Genomic DNA, 13710 nt, shown 5'->3' with positions numbered 1-13710 from the left:
TGGAAAAGGGTCACAAACTGTATGAGAGAAGTCACGGGAGTAACCACGGACTGCAGTATTAAGCTGTCTTTTAAACATCTGGGACCCTACAGACCGATATGTCAAAGAAAAGATATTGGTGTCATTGGGAATGATAGCCGCCAAACGCAATATTGCAAAGTTGTGGGGAGGAAGTGAAAACCCGTCCCTGAGGCTTGGGGAGAACGACATGGATCACTGTATGTTCACGGCAAAGACTGTATACCTCTCATGAGACAACCCTCACAAATGGTCGCAAATATGGCAGATATAGATCACTTAAAGGGGAGACTTCTGAGAGCCGCCCGAGAGACCTACCACTATCGGACGCTGAGTAATGCTTGCCTGTCTGACGTCTTGTGCTACTTTCTACACCGGCAGGAGATAAGCCTTTGAAATGGAGCTGTTGATTGCAATATTGTACATGATATTGTCTGTAATGTGCTATTTTAGGTGTTAATTTGTTATTAATAAAAATAAAAAATGAATATAAGTCACTACCATAAATCAATTCAGAAAAGGGCACTTAAAAATGAATTCATTCGGATATGTAGGGACACTGTTGGTCCACTTCTCATCAGGGAGTAAGGCTTGGATGCAATGGTGTCTGGATAGGTGCTTGAGTCACATGTGGTTGGAGGGGGCCTGCAGAAAGAGGCTCGACGGCGGCAACTGGAAGTCCAGTCGGCCAACCCCAAGGATGGGCTTGGCTCTTGTGGGTCTCAGGACCCAGTGGGCACAGTCACCTCCCTCAGACTAGAGCTCTGGAGCGCAGATGCAGGGTGGTGGTCGTCTAGGAGCCACTCTATCTTTGCTTTCTGCAGAGGGGAGCAAACAGGCAGCTGGGCCACTCTTGTTGTGGGTTTCACAGTCCCTGAAGTCCCTAGACGTACAGTTCTGTTTTTCTTTGCGCTGGTGTCCAATCTGGTAACCAGCTTTGGTTGCTGCAAGGGGTCAAGTACCCCAGCTATTCGCGTTGTACAGCTCCGGTCGGTCCTGAAATCCCCACACTTGGAAGGAGGACAGATACGACCTGTAGGGGTAGCTACCTCTTTTAGGCCAACTGCTGCATCAGCAGTCCCGATAGGTGGCAGGTCAGTGTACCAGGTGTTGCTGCTTTGGTGCCTGCAGCTGCAGGCGAGTAGCTCCTCTATTCCAAGGGGGTTTCTTTGGCAATTGGTGAATCACTGGCAGCACTGTGGGTTTCTTGGAAGTCTGCACAGCGGCAGGACGAGTCAGTTGATCCACGAGGGTTGGAGGCAACAGACAAGCAGGGTGCAAAGTCAGTTGTGCTCCTGGCTAGTATTCTTTATTCTCTCCTTTTGCGTCAGTCCAAATCTGAAATCTTGGTATCAAGGTTCCTCTAAATACAATATTTAGGGGAGTCAGGGGTAGTTGCCAATGGGCTATTTACCCTTGTGTTCACTACACTCCCTTGATGACCACCTCCTTTGGGGAGTGAGCTTCACCCTGACCCAGAATTCCGAATGCCAGAAGGGAGTTGAGAACTGTAGCCTGGAGTGTGCTGGCTACTGCCAGAGCCCTGTGCTTCTATTTTTCTCAAAGATAGGTGCACTGGCAATTAATTGGTGGAGCAATTTTTACCGGAAATAATGTCAACTTTCTCTGGTAATAGGAACCCAGTGACAACGTTAAAGCATTAAGCGTACAAGAGATGTGCATGGAGGGAGGAGAAGTGGTTTTGATTAACCAGATGAAGAGTTCACTGTGACAAAGTGACAGAGAAACTATTTGGACAGAGGATTTATTCTGCCTTTAGTCAGTAATTTCCTAACTTCACAGGAGAGCGTGGATTTGTTCCCATATCCCAATATACCAAATTAGAGCTTGCGGAATGAAGTTCTTCACTTGAGGGTGGGAATTGACCCTGGGTGGCATATTAAGGGATTAAAAACAGAGGTTGCTAAGAACAATAGCCAGTGCCCCTGCAAAAGAGTTAGGAAATATTAAGTGAGCCATTTATTGTGCATTTTTAATGTGAGACAAGGAAAAAGGTGCTTTGACTATGTTAAAACAAACACGGGAGTCAAATTATGGAAAGAGGATCAGAGCGGATTCACGGTCTAAGATTCCGAGATGTAGCATTTGCAGTTGGCAAATGTGTGTGCAAATTCAAAGACTAACTTGTTTCTATCTTCCCATTAGTGTTTAAGATCTAGGTAGGTATGGGTGTGTTTAAAGTTAAGTTGGAAAATGCCAAGTAAATAATAGGACCTCCCAAAAGAAAGGTTGTGATAAGCGGTTATGCATATCACACTTTAGAATCTTGATTGAAGCCAAATGTATTGTTTGCTCGTGGTTAAATGCACATTGCACTTAAAATGATGATTGAGGCAGAATTAATGTTTTTTCTATTTGTCAAATTAGTCTTATTTTTTAATGAAATGTTTTAAATACGTGCTAGACCTTGGCTGGTGGATTGTATTGGTCTAAGTAGAGAATCCTTTTATTGCTTATATAGTTAAAGGATAATTTACAAGCAGGTGTGGCTAAATGATGCAACAATTCATTATTGTTTTAGGGTACTCAAATGGTCGATTTTAGGAATTTTAAATGTGTGTAATATTTCCATAAGAATGGAATAAAGAATTTCTAAATTAGAAAATTTTAATTTCACCACAAACAAGAAGGTGGAATTCCTAACTTTGTGTTTATTTCAGGTAGTTTACCCTAGAGGTGTGTCCAGCCTGGCAGTGCAACATGCCACTGCATGGCTAATTCTTCCAACCTGTCCTGGGGCTGGCATCTCCCCTGACTGGAAGCGTTCGGTAGCATATCAAAGGCAGCAGAGGCCTTTGAAGCCCCCTGCCTTGATATTCTCATTGACCAGAAATCCTGAAGGAGGAGGTGATAACATCTCTGCACAACAGGCATTGTTCCTGTACTCAGAGCAGGCCTCTCCTCCTAGAGGGTCAGAAACTCATCTGTGGTGGTAGGCTAGACTGAACCAGTTAGCCAGCACACTAGAAGGCCAGTATGGTACAGGGGTGCCTCTAAGGACCCCTCTGGGTGAATGTATAAATAAATTAATCATTGGAATCAGTGTAGGTTTATTAATACAAGGTATTTCATAACGAACACAATAGATTTCAGTGAAGCCATTATGTAGCTGGGAAGCTTGTATTGACCAGTGCCCAGTACACACCTTAAGACTGCTATCCTGTTCACTTGTACGATCAATACTGACCTGGCCAGAACCGGGGTAGATCTGCTCAGGCACATATGTCCTCACTTGTAATATAATGCACCCTGCCTTAGGGCGGTAAGCTGTAGAGGCGACTTACGAATATTACATGCAGCGAGCACCTAGTCACTAAGCCTGCAGTGACAGTCTGTATGAGTTTGGTGCTGGGTCCCTTAAGAGTTCTGTAGAGACACCGATCCCAGGATGCTAGTTTCCGGTCGAGGAAGGACCTGACTTGACAGTTCGGGCTGGACTATTCCCATGAGGAGTAGAACTGCATATGGCTGGGTCTAAACTGGGGTGGCATGGTGAGCAAAAGAACAATGGATTTAACCCAAATCTCTTGAGCAGGGGTGAGTATGATTTATTCAGCACTTTTGGGTCCATTGGAGTGGCACAAGATATGCTGTAGCTCTTAGGGACTCTAAGGCCTGGTCAACTTGGGATCAATTAACCAGTGGTCTTGTTGGAACCTAGTAAACAGGAACCTAGTACACTTCAGTCAAAGTCGCATCAAATATCAGGCAAAAAGTGGGGGGACTACTCAAACAAAACAGTTTTCCTACAGTTCTCAGGAAGAATCTTTTTCAAATCCTTTAGATGGAAGACGACACAATCTTAGATCAGGTTTTCAACAAGGTCAACTCGCAGTTTTTGTGATGCTATCAGGCATGGGATATTGTCTAAACTAGGCCACCAGAGAGATTACTAAATATAAGAACAACCTCCTACCGCTACTACAGCTTTTTGAAAGTTTAAGTTTACAGTTAAGTGTCATCCAATTTGAAACTGCTGTACTTACAAAACTTCATTTATGGAAAATTGGAGTTCGGGTGTGGCCAGGTGACAGCCACATAACACACAGCAGTAAGTCTGGCCAAAAGGGCTACAGATAATTTATACAATGTAGGATTCACAATAGATGCTCTTCATTTCAAAGAAGAACAGTAAGGGCAGTAAGGTAGCAGAGTAACCACCAGGTATCGATTGAATAAAAAAATCAAGTCTAAAGCATTCCTTCCGATTCCAGCACCACTCGGACTGTCAGTCAGAACTGTGAAAATAAAGTAGCGAAGGCATCGAGCAAGTCAAGAAAGGCATCGGGCAAGTCCAGAAGGAATAGGGCTGCTGTACCGCCATGATCAAGCCAAATCTAGCTTCAGCAGTAGCCAAAGATTATTCTCTGAAATGAGAGGAAAGGTGAACATGGACTTTCTATTCAGTTAGGTTAACATTCAAAGATGATGGGTTTATAATTGCTTAACCCCTTCGATGCTCATGACGAGCTCAGCTCGTCATAAGGCACAGTGGAGCTGTGCTGATGACGAGCTGAGCTCGTCATGAACAAGGGGCTGCCGAAACTGCGAAATCTAATATAAGAGAAGGACTAAATTCCTGCAGTGTATTATCAGTTACCAGATCCTTCGAGTAAATGAGCATACTAGACTTTTAAGAGAACGAAGTACAACAGTTTGAAGTTTCTCCATAAAAATTTTTTTTTAAAAAGACTTGCACACAAAGAGATGGAGAAACTCTCTTTTGAGAAGTAAAGAGAATAGAATCCTTCTACACAATTTTAAAAATCTCATGTGGCAGACTAGTCTCGGCTAAGCGTGAAGAGTAGATGGAGCAGCAGGATTTTTTTAAATTCTTTTTTGGAACCTTTCATTGCAAATGAATAATTTTAGCTTCAGGGAAATAGCTTGGCAACCAGGTTCACACCTTCAGCTTAGAACCCAGTTTTGTACCAGCCATCTCTCCAGTATAATAAAGGGGAAGGCCATGAAAGGTAGGAAAAAGACAGTTGAAGTGGATTCAATTCATCAAGAGTGAAGGTGTCCAAGGAATAAAACTGAATGTTGCTCCCTTCAGCAAGGCCCCTGAACGACTAGATACTTTGTAGAGAACAGAAGAGTTTACTTACATTTCGAAGTAATTTAATTTGAATGTTGAAGTGGAAGGCTACGTAGACGTCCAGCAACAGGCAGAGTACTTCATTGGACTATACACTGAAAAGTTGGATGATATGACTATGTGACCAACATAAGAATTAGTTCCAGAGAATGGCTTATTCTAAAAGAGTGTGTTCAGGCCCAATATAATCACATAAGTCTAGTTCTCCCCAAATATTTAACGTTGGAAAGAACTAGAGGTGCAATAAGTCTGAACTCACCTGCTGCACACCGAGGAATATATATTTAAATGTCAGAGCGCCTTCGAAGCATTTAGTGGCCCACTAAAAAACATGTATTTGACATTATGATGGTCAACCAATTCCTACATAGAGATGGTTAACCATGTATGGTATATAATCACCAAATATCCATTTCAGCCGTTGTTTGTCAATTAGAGACATTTTGTCGTTTTAGAGAACTGCTAGATGAAGGTCAGGTACCAACGCCTCCTAGTCCCTTTTATCCAAGTTTAAGTAAAACAATTATAAAAGTAATAACTTAGTCAAATAAGTTACATTAGGTAGTGTTGTGCACAGCCAGCCTAAAAGATGGTCCTCTGCAAGCTTAGTCTCTGCTAATTGCGCTGAAGGTACTTGAGCTTATCAGCCTTTGTTGGAGAAATTAATCAACCAGCTTTTCATGGTAATAAGTCCTACTGGCAAGGAGATTGGGATCTGGGCACCGATGGGTGCAAATTAACTTGCCTCCCAGTGCTGCTAATGGAGCAGCACTCACTCATTTTGTATAGTCACAGTCCCTTTGACATCCTCAGTTCAAACAAAGAAAATTGCACTGAGGAAATTCAGAGGTTCAGAAAACTAATATGATAGCACCTGAAATGTTAGACTACTTCCTTTTTTATCTTGTTTTGTTGAGTAATAAGGATACTATACAATATGGAATTAACGTCATCCTAGGCAAGTATACACTATAGATTTAAAATTCTAGGTGAGAACTCGAGTGAAAGGGTAATAGTTTATAAAAAATGTATTAAGTGTGTACGAAAGAAAGTTGTCACCGACTAAATGGTTGCGCCCATTGCAAATGAGACTGGAGCATGCTTGGGGGATGAACACAAGAACAAGTCACTTACCTTCGGTAACTATGCATCTGTAAGTGATAAAAGTTAGTTACAGATTCCTTACCTTAGAATTTGCCGCCAAGAGGGGGTGAGGGGGGGGGGGGGGGGGGGGGGGGGGGGGAGGAGTGGACTTGCACGCCTGCTGGCTCCTAGACCCGCAAGGTCGCTGGGTCCCATGTCTGCTGCCACGCAGAGGCTGGGTAGCTAGACTGGGGCGGACGTGGTGGGGTGCCCCTTCCGTTGCCACGAAAGGCAGACTGTGGTGGACCGGAAGATGCAGCTAGGCCGAAGGATCTGGCTGTAGTTTGATAATCCTTAAAGTGCTTCCGTGCCAAGTCTGCCTTGTCACCAAAAACGGTACAAAAGGGGGTGGTGATGGACGGAGCATCTGAATCAATCAAACACTCACACCCAGTCAAAAGATCAGGGTTTAATCCATCACCGTTCTTTAGCCCACTCTGCCACCCCAGTTCAGACATGGCTATATGCAAATCAGTCTGACCCTGTGCCTCATGGGAACAGTCCAGCCCGAACTGCCATGTCTTCCCTGGACCGGAAACAAGCTTCCGAGGACCGGTTTCTGGCATTCCAGCCGTCCATCACCACCCCCTTTTGTACCGCTTGTCACCAAAAAGGCAACAGCCATCGAAGGGCATTTCCAGCAGGGTTGGCTGGATATCTCCCGAAAAGCCAGACATCCTCGATCAGGCGTAGCACCGAATGGCTACCAACGTGGCAATTGTTCTGCCCAGTGAGTCGGTGGTATCCAGTCCGCAGCAAATCGAGAATTTAGCTGCATCTCTCCAGTCTGCCTCCGCTTGGGAGAGAACAGCTCGGGCCTCCTCCAGGCACTGAGGCAGCACTTGAGACTGTATCCCAGATAGTATCGGAGTATCAGCTCAAGAGGCACGCAGTGCCAACCTGGAGGAAGAGAACATATGCTTCCCAAGATGATCCAGCTTCATGGATTCCCTGTCTGGGGGAGCAGAAGGAAATGCGGCCTTAGAAAAAAAAAAGGCTTGGACCACCAAGCTCAGGGGGGGGCGGGGGGGCTAGGGGGGTTTGACTGGGTCACCCGGGGCTGGTCGGTGGTGGCAAGCAATCGTCCTTTCCACAGGAGCCCCTGTGCTGGGCTTGGACCAGGTGCCCAGAAGGAAATCAGTGAGGGCTTCATTGAAGGGCAGAAGGGGTTCAGAGGAGGTTGCCGCAGGTTGAAGCACCTCCGTCAGGAGATTAGTCCTGACTGCCACGGAAGGGAGCTCTAGGCCCAAAGCCTCAGCTGTCCTTTGCACCACCACAGCATAGGACGCTCCCTCCTTGGCAGCCACGTTAGGGGGGAGAAAGCCTGCCAAGGTATGGAGAAGTGTCCAGTCAACTAATGTCATCCAGGTCCTATCTCCAGTCCGGCTCTTCAAGCAGTTCTGCTAAAGAGTCCAATGACCCCTCCCAGTCCTCATCACCACCCTCTAGGCAGAAGGGAACACCAGGGATGAACAGGGGAACAAAAGTACCCTCCAGCGCCGGATAAGACGTTGCCAGCTCCGGGTCAATCTCAGGGATGTGGATTGGGACGGCGTCGGCCAGCGGTATGGCCGACGCTGGGGGCATCATCGCCAGGAAGACTTCGGCTTCATGGCCCAGTGGTTGGAGCACGACTTCAGGTCGTGGTCTTGCTCCAGATACCAAAGGCACACGAGGTGTGGGACAGTCACTGACATCAGCCTGTGACAGGCCCAGCAAGGCTTGAAGCAGGTTCGACGATGGGACATCCCTCGTACACCAGGAGTCGAAAAAAGGGTAGCCAAAAAGTGACTAAAGGAGTAGCTCTCTCCTGATCTGCGCTAGGTTGGCGAGGAAAAAGAACTGATATCAGCGCGTAGGGGAAGCTTCTAAGTAGGCACCGGGACGTCATCCCGGCGACCACGATGCTGACAACAGAGTTGACAGACACCACCTACCAACGTGCAGGGGTACTGCTAACAAAAAATCCTTCAGATCCAGTCTGACGACTGGGGGAAATTCTAAGGTAAGGAATATATAACGGTCTTACAGATTATTAGATTATTTTGAAGACAGTCTTCAAGTCTAAGGTCTTATAAGGAAATAAACTTGGAACAATTGAAGATAATTTACCAAACACAAAACATTTAAAAAAAATGGTTTTGCATGTGTGTTTATGGCCTGGGATAAACAATGTAAATCTAGTCTGTATTTTTTTTTAAAGTAGAGACAGCATTTTCTGTAATGTATGCGAAGTCTAAAATTTAGAAGAAGATCTGTATTTTTCAAAATGAAATACAGATTCTATACGATTTGTTTATTTTATATGTTACATATTGATACTTCGGTTTGAGGATCTGCCCCGAATATCTAAATACCCATGTCCACTGAGCTGGGCTATATACAGACAATACTATATTCTATTTCCCCATTGAAAGTCACACAGGCCAATGATTTAAAGGTAGTGAAGTTTGCAAAAAGTAAGCACTGGTTAATGGACATACACAGAATCCAGATTAAATTTGCTCTTGTAGAGGCCTATGTAGGTTTACAGGATTATGTAGGCAACTTCTGCTGTACTGGAATTGATGAAATTGTTAATTTTGCATGTCGAGTTAAATTCCCATCAGAATATCTACAAACTCAACAACAGACAAAATAGGCCATCAACAGCTTTCAAATGGCCCAAAGACATATGGACAGATGCCGGAAGCCACACAGGCAAAAGTATGGAAAGGTAAAGACTGGCTAAAGACCAACAACAGGGATATCAAATCAATGATAAATATCAGTTCCAATCTATCACAGCCCACCACAAAGCAGACAGAAACATGGTTGAGGATAAAAAAAAGATTAATCTGATTTTTAATCTGGGACCCAGCAGGATTAGATATGATTATTCAAGGGTGGAGAACCCATCATGTTTTCTAAACACAATCGCTTTACAAAAAAAAAATAGATGGTTTATAATGGGTTTGCAACTTCATCTAAGAATGATCATGGTAAAGGTAGCTTGGCATCTTCGTAGCATACCAATTCGCTTGAATTGCATTACTTTGATTACTGATCTAAAGGGTGTATGGGCTTTAAAAACGTACCCAGGAGAATTAATGATAATCTTACTTTTAATGTGTATAGTAGTAAAGTTGAGTGGTAACACTTATCTCTTCAATGATACAAACCTTATCATGCAATAGAGTATCCAATGTGTCCAGTTATAATATTATGGGAGTTTAATAACCGACAAGGACTTTGTATTCCCAATCAGTACCAATTTAATTAGATGAGGCCTAGAGGTTGGAATTTTCACATTTAAATCAACAATAATCTGATGGTCAGGGGTGCTTTTCAACTAACTGAGGCACTAGGTTACACATGACAAAAAATACATGGTAAAGTGCTAGGAGGGAAGTGCGGCATGGTTACAAGATTTTGAGTTGTAATTGGGCCACAACTGACTATATATTTATGATATTATAGCATGGCTATGTTGGAACACATCCTGATTGAACGTGTTGGGTCAATTAACAAGGTATAATTATTGATCCAGCAAGAAAACAATTACAACTACCTGCAAATTTACACAATATGGCAGGGAGCAGAGTTAGGTATAGTTTATGATAACAATCGATGCACAAAGAAAATAATAACCTTTGCGGATGCCTTTTCTGGTAGAGGCCACCAACTTACAGATTCCTACTCTTGTGAATTTCCCCTGGCGTCAAACTGGATCCAGAAAGCTTTTAGGCAATTCCCAGACATGTCGACAGATGGAATCAAGCTGTTCCACCTTAGATCGTTCTGCTCCGGATAGGACATTGGGCCACAACCACTCAAAGTCCGCCTCTTTCGGATTTCTGTCTGCGTCGTCAGACACAGAGCTATGGTAATCAGAGAGTGCAGTGTACAGATGGTTTTATTTGGCATCTTATTAATGTACAGTACGAATTCGTTACACAGAACAGGGAGGTTGAGGAATCTACGGCTAGATAGTCTCTAGCAGGAAAAGGGTTATCAAAGGTCAATACCAAAGCAAAAAGTGAGTGCTAAAAGAGTCCAAAGAAATTCTTGGGAATGTTCAAAAAGATTGATATTGAAGTGCTGTCTAGCAAACCTAATGTACAAGTTACTTACCTTCGGTAACGATATATCTGTAAGAAACATTAGTAGTGATAGATTCCTTACCTTAGAATAACCTCCAGGCGTCAGACTGGATCCGGAGAGTTTTTCGTCAACAGTACCCCTACACATCGGTAGGCGTCATCGTTCGGCTCCACGTGCGTCGTTATGACGTTGCTGGAGCTACGACACGCCCACGAGCGCCGAAGTCAGTTCTGCATATGACTTTCTGCGCCAGGAAAGCAGAGCTATGCAAGAATCTGACCACTGGTGCCATGAAACTAGGGCCCTGAAAGGGATGACCTTAACCCTAGAAATCAGTTCGCAATCTACCACTACTAATGTTTCTTACAGATATATAGTTAGCGAAGGTAAATAAATTGTGCATCTGAAAGAAACATGTAGTGAGGTTCCATACCTTAGAATAGATACCCCAGCAATACCAACCCAGGTGGAGGGTCTGCGAAGCAAGATCACACCAGAAAGTCCAGGAGAACAGAACGGCCAAAGAAGCAGTCTCCTCGGACTTGGCTGTCCAGGCAGTAATACTTAGTAAACGTGTGCAGCGGAGCCCACGCAGCTGCCGGAAAGAGGTCATGCAAGGGAACTCCCAGTCCCAAAGCAGTAGTGGCTGCCATCGCCGTGGTAGAATGGGCAAGTAGGTCCACAGGAGGCTCCTTTTTAGCCAAAGAATAACAAGCCTTAATGCACAGAACGAACCACCGAGAGATGGTCCGCTTGTGCACAGCCCAACCTTTCTTGGCGCCCACGTACCCAACAAAGAGATTGTCATCCACCCGGAACTGTTATGTTCGGTCCAGATAGAACGAGAGCGCACGCTTTTAAGTCCAGGCGGAGGATCCTCTCGTCCTCTTTTGAGGGGTGCAGAGGCGGAAAGAAGGTGGGCAAAGTGATGGTCTGCCCGATGTGAAAGGCAGTGACAACCTTTGGCAGAAAAGATGGACGAGTCAGCAAAACAACTTTGTCCGGATGGACTGAGAGAAATGGAAGCTTAGAAGAAAGAGCCTGAAGCTCTCACACTCTTCTGACAGAGGTGATGGGTACCAGGAAAGCAGTCTTTAAAATGAGAAGACGAAGAGGACAGTTATGAAGTGGTTCAAATGAAGAACACATCAGATAAGTTAGTACGAGGTTCAAGTCCCACTGAGGCATTATGAAAGGAACAGGAGGGAAGCGATGAGTAACGCCTTTTAAGAATCTATTTACAACAGGGGACTAGAAAAGGGAAGGCTTATCTGGTAGCCGTAAAAAGGCTGAAATAGCCGAGACGTAGCCTTTGATAGTGCCCAGAGAAGAGCCCTGCTGTTCCAAAGAAAAGGGGCAGAAAGGGGGTCCACAGCCTTTCCTGTGCACCATGCCATAAATTTATTCCACCTGTAGGCGTACATCATTTTAGTGGAGGGACGCCTGGTTGCCAAGATGAGGTCACAAACTTCGGGTCGCAGGTCAAAAGAAATCACCTGTCGCCGCAAGGAGGTTGAGGCGTACAACAGACCGCAACTCCACTCGTTACGAAAAGCGTCGCCAAGCGAGTGCCGAATTGGAAATTCCAATGCGCAGAACTGATGACATTGCGCGTGCTCTTCGGTGGCTAATAGATCTAACCAAGGCTCTCCCCACTGCTGAGAGAGACATTGCGCCACGTCCGAGTTCAGACGCCATTCGTGATCCATCGTGCACCGGCGGCTGAGTTTGGCCGCCCTGGCATCCAGAGAACCTACCAGGTGTGAAACCACCAAGGTAATGCCTTTATGTTACAGCCATGTCCAAAGGTGCAGAGCCTCCTGACAGAGTACAGGACCCCACCCAGCCCTGTTTGTTGCAATACCACATGGCTGTGCTGTTGTCCGTGAACACCTGAACTACACTTGCCCTGACAGAGGGAAGGAATGCTTTCAGTGCAAGTCGATCACCCAAAGCTCCAAAAGATGGATATGGAGCCGGGACTCCGCCGGAGACCAGAGGTCTCTGATCTCTGCATCTCCCGAGTTTGCCTCCCCATCCCAGGAGGGACGCATCCGTCACTACTGTGTGCTCCGGTTAGGGAAGGGAGAGAGATCTGCCATTTACCCAATCGCGATTCGTGAGCCACCTTCGCAATTGCCGTGCAGTGCCCTCCGAGATCTGGACGTGATTGAACAGGTTGCCCTGATGTTGCGCCCACTGGAACTTCAGGTCCCACTGTAGAGCCCGCATATGCCATCTGGCATATTGCACTAGCAGGATGCAGGAGGCCATTAGACCCAGGAGCCGGAGGGTCATCCTGACCGAAACCCGGGATGGAGGCTGAAAGATCAGAATCATAGCCTGAATATATCCCTGATTCGCTGCTCGGGAGGATAAACCCGAAACCGCGTTGAATCAAGTACCGCTCCGATGAAGGGGAGCTTCTGAGAGGGACTCCGGTGCGAATTTGGCAAGTTGGTGGAGAACCCCCAGCAAATGCAGGTGGTCGGCCGTAGTCTGCAGGTGGGTGACAACTGCTTGGGGTGATCCCGCCTTCAACAACCAGTCGTCGAGGTAGGGGAAGACGGACACCACCACCATCACTTTCGTGAACACCGGAGGGGCACTGGTAAGGCCAAAGGGGAGCATGGCAAACTGAAAATGCTCCTGGCCTACCGTGAACAGCAGGTAACGCCGGTGGGCCGGCAGGATGGTGATGTGGAAATATGCATCCTGCAAGTCCAACGCTACCATTCAGTCTCCAGGGTCGAGGGCAGCCAAGACATGAGCCAGAGTCAACATCTTGAACTTTGATTGACTGGGGTCCAAGATGGGGCGCAAGCCCGCTTGGTCCTTCTTGGGGACCAGAAAGTAGTGGGAATAACAATTGAGTCCTACTTCTGGCCCAGGAACATGCTTGATGGCCACCTTGGCCAAGAGGGCCATAACATCCGGCTGGAGAAGCGCAAAGTGATCCCTCGACATGCAGTGGAACTGAGGTGGCATAGCCGGGGGTAGATTCGAAGGGGAGGGAGTGGCCCCTCCGGACGAGTTGCAGCACCCACTTGTCGGAAGTGACAGAACGCCAATGGGGAAGGTGATGCTGAATTCTGCCACCCACTGGTGTGGGGTGCGTCCCGAAGCTCATACTAGGAAGGCTTCGAGGCGGATGTTGTGGGCGGAGGTGGACTGACCCTCACGCCGGCCTCCGGAGCCGCCACGGCCACGCGGAGTTTGGTTCTGCGCCGGCTTTTGACTTAACGAGCGTGCAGGGGCGCCCCTTCTATAGCCACGAAAGTAATAAAAAGTAGACGTGGCCGGGCGCGTGGTGTAAAGACCCAAGGACTTTGCTGTAGCACGAGAGT

Source organism: Lissotriton vulgaris, chromosome 11, assembly GCF_964263255.1.
Source record: "Lissotriton vulgaris chromosome 11, aLisVul1.2, whole genome shotgun sequence".
In the NCBI taxonomy this organism is placed as follows: domain Eukaryota; kingdom Metazoa; phylum Chordata; class Amphibia; order Caudata; family Salamandridae; genus Lissotriton; species Lissotriton vulgaris.
This window is presented reverse-complemented; position numbering follows the sequence as displayed.